Source organism: Zea mays, chromosome 9 (genome assembly GCF_902167145.1).
Source record: "Zea mays cultivar B73 chromosome 9, Zm-B73-REFERENCE-NAM-5.0, whole genome shotgun sequence".
Taxonomy (NCBI): Eukaryota; Viridiplantae; Streptophyta; class Magnoliopsida; order Poales; family Poaceae; genus Zea; species Zea mays.
The window spans coordinates 111734217-111738442 of NC_050104.1; positions in this window are offsets into that span (position 1 = coordinate 111734217).

Below are 4226 nucleotides of genomic sequence, written 5' to 3' on the forward strand. Positions count from 1 at the left end.
ACACGTAGTTATAATTGTCGTAAGCAGGTAGTACAGTGGGTCAAAAGGTCTGCGCACCTGGTCGGTGCGGGCGCGGTCCGCACACCTGGTCGGGGCTTCCACCAGTTAGAGAGAGTCCAGAGCTCTAAATACTATATATATATATATATATGTATATATATATATATATATATATATATATATATATATATATATAATTTTTTACTACCTGGCTCGCGAACTAAACGAGTCAGTTTGAGCTTGTAAACGAGTCGAGCCGAACTAACCCTACGATTGTTAGCTTATCGAACTAAACAGAGCCAGGTCGCTTAAAAAATTAGATCGATATCCAACCTGGCCCAGCTTCACCGGTCACCGCGCCCGTGCCGCCAGGTTGGCGCTGGCGAGTGGCGCCGCGCGCGCTACGTACGACCGGCCGGCACCGGGAATTATAGATGTCCAAACAGTGCGGGCCGCCCGTTTGGCCCGTGGCACGGCACGAATTTAGCCCGGTCCAAACACGGCCCGGCACGGTCGGTTACGGGCCCGGGCCGGCACGGCCCGTTTAGCGGGCCGGGTATGGGCACATACGGCGGCCCGCGTGCTTTGGCCCGGCCCGGCCCGATAAATGGGTCGGCCCGATAAATGGGTCGGCCCGACGGCGGCCCGCATATTTTTGTAAATACTAAATATGTAAATACATTTAATTCTCTCATAGTATGTAAATACTAAGGGTTAATTATGTATGTGTCATTATAATTTTGTATGTTTTGATTTGTGCCACTAAACTTCTTAAGCTTGTAAATATGCCATTAAACTTTTAATCAACTCTAAAATATGCCATTTTGCTTGAATCTGGCGTACCCACCAGCACATGTATTTCTGTATTCCCTTTTTTACCCTTGTTTGTTCATATGGTTCAGCACTTCAGCTAGGCGAGGTCGCAACTCCGGCGAAGGTGACCTCCAGTAACTGGCTACTGCTGCTGCTAGCCTGCTAGGTTACGGGAGGGCACAGGCTTTAAGAGACGAACAGTGAACTCACGGTGGGTTCGTAGCAGCACTGCTCAAGTGGCCATTTCTTTTGAACAAGGGTAAAAAAAGAAATACAAAAATACATGCACTGGTAGGTGGGTCTGATTCCATCAAAACAGTATAAAATGGTCTATTTCAGAGTTGATTAGAAGTTTAATGACATATTTGCAAGCTTAAAAAGTTTAGTGACACATATCAAAACAAGAAAAATTGTAATAGCATAGACATAATTAACCCAAATACTAAATACGCGGCCAAACATATATAAAATGCATACATAAATATTTTGTTGTCTTAATATATATAAATAATATGTTATTATATATGATTAATTCTGTTAAATATATGTATTTATATACCGTTCTACTGTTGGTTCGGGCCAGTGCCCGGCCCGGTCCGTTGAGGCCCACCGGGCCAATGGGCCGGCCCGGCACGATTTTTCCCTGTGCGTGCCGGGTTTGGGCATGTCCCTAGGCACGTGGGCCAGCCCGACCCGGCCCGAAGCATCAACGGGTCGTGCCTGGCCCGACCCTATTTGTACCGGGCCGAAACGGGTTCGGGCCGGGTCCGTGCCGGGTGACCCGTTTGGACATCTATACCGGGAATTGGACTTTGTCCCGCTCCTCCATCCGGTACGCGCCCCTCGTCGCCCTGTCGCTCTCCGTTTGTCCCTTCCGCCCCCAGAGTTGTTTTTTGAGCTGCCGGTTGCCGGTGGGCGCGGGGGCGGTGGCCGACCCCTGTGAATGGCTACGTGGACTATCCTAATCCTCGTCACCTTTCGGCGCAATCACATTTTTCTTTCTCTGTAGAAGTAGTCAACTAGACGGATTATGACATGGACGGATGGCTTCGAGCCTCCAGACAGCTCAGCAGAAGGGGGTGCCAAAGGGCAACTTATTGGACCAGCTTTGGCCTTTGTGTGTGTGTGGTATGAAAGCCTCTTGACCTTTGTTCGCACCTTTTGATAACTGTGTGTCTACTGTCTAGTCAAGCCAGCTAGCATGCGATCGAGTAAAAACTTTCTCTATTAATAATCCGATCGTAGTCATTCCAGGAACGAAACGACTAATTGTGTTCATACGAGGGTAAATTAGGGTCGGATGAGGATATTCTCTTCATTAGAAAGGTGCTGGGGTCATACAAAATGCAATTTAAGTACGATTAATATCCAAATTCTGCTAATGAATGCATAGGTCCTGAACTTGTGTGACAGTCACCTCTTGCCATTGCAAGCTGCTACCAATGTAGGTATATATTATACTCCATCCGTTCTAAAATATAAGTCATTCCAAAATTCTTGAAGAGTCATTTTTTTTTCAAGTTTAACCAAATTTATACAATAAAGTAATAACATTTACGATATCAAACGTATACCATTAGATTTTCCATTAAATATATTTTCATAGTATATCTATTCCGTGTCATAAATCTTTATGATTCTCGCTATACTTTTGGTCAAACTTTAAAATCTGAGTCTCAAGAATTTTAGAATGACTTATATTTTGGGACGGATGGAGTATATAAAAAAGTCTACAGAATCCTGTAATATTTAGAGGGTAGTCTACTTCCACCCACACCATCAAACCGGTTGTCTAACCATCTGAACTTTACAAAACCGAGTAAATAACTCTCTAGGCAGTTTTAGCAAGTTGCTAACGCCGCAATACCAGCCGCAATACCAACGTGACACCAATTTTATCTATTTCAGTTCTGTGATCTAGCAGTATCTAAAATTTATATAATTTTGCACAAAAAATGTTAATCAGATATTACATTTTCTCTATTTTTTTTAGAATTTAGGAGTAGCAGCTTAATTACTAAAAATAAAAGACTACATCAAAGGAGCTAAATATTTTTGTCTCAGATTTATTTTTCTTTATCTTCTCAACTATAATTTTGCACTAGGTAATCTATCTAAGCTGCCATTAAAACACATAAGTTGAACCATTCTTTTCTTGAATCAGAGTTCAGATGTGGCATCATTTGAAAACGGTGTGTGAGTTTTGATTTCCTTGAAGGCGACATTATCTAGCATTTCTTGTAGGGGCCGTAGCTTCTTTGAAGCCAAGGCTGGATGATAATTTCCATTATCTAATAGTGTGTTTGGTTTGAGGAATAAAGTGATCCATTTTCTTCTCACTCTCCACTTTTTTATTTGGTTTGTGGAATAGAATGAGTTGATCCATCACCACCTCATTCCTCATAAGCTAATAATTAGTATATACATGAGGAGTGGGTTGATTCCACCAAAATTAATGGAATGAATTTATGATGCATCACCTCATGAAGGATAGAGTGACTCCACAAACCAAACACACCATAAAAAATTTAGCATTTCTTGTCTTGTTTATCACATCAGGCAGGAGGCTCGAACCTTCAAAGTTTGACGAACATGTTGATCCTATCACTTTCAATAACCCTTCGGTCTCTTACTTTACCGAGCTCTATTTTTCCCCTTGTCTTCATATATAATTCTAAAAACCTAGATGTACCATGTTGTCATCTACGCCATTAACATTAGGTTACTATTAAGAGAAACGGTGCAAATGTTTTTTAGCTATATTTAAGTCCAATCCGTTTAGCAGTTAACATTGTGCTACTATTAGGAGAAATGGTATATATGTTTTTTTAGCTGTATTTAAGTCCGAATCCATTTAGAGGCCGACGGGATCCTCTGTAATTACGTCCGTGGATGTAACTGCACCTTGCTGGACGTTACCGTATCCGTAATATAGAAATAACATATTTATGAAGTCAATATTCATTGATATCACATCTAACATAGTCTATTTGTTCTATAATAAGTGCATTTATAGAGTTCAAAATTTGTTCCAAAATAAATAATACATATATAACAGAACCAACTAACTCTACTTGTAATTTTCTATTATCTCTTCCTAGAATATAATGGTTACATCTTTATAAGGGTATATATATCATTACATATACTAGTATTGATCTCTTGACCCAAACTATAGGAGGATACTCTTTTATAGGACTTTCGAATCTAAATTTAAATAAAAACATGAAAATAATTGCAATATACTCTCTTCATTTTTTAGTTGTCGTTGAATAGTTTAATTTTACACTATCCAGTAATAACTAAAACAAGACAGAGTGAGTAAAGTAATATTCATTCTTATTCGATCGTTTGCATACTGCATGTCCTCCTGTGTGCCCAGCTCGGCAGAACGAGTTACGACGTAATAACGG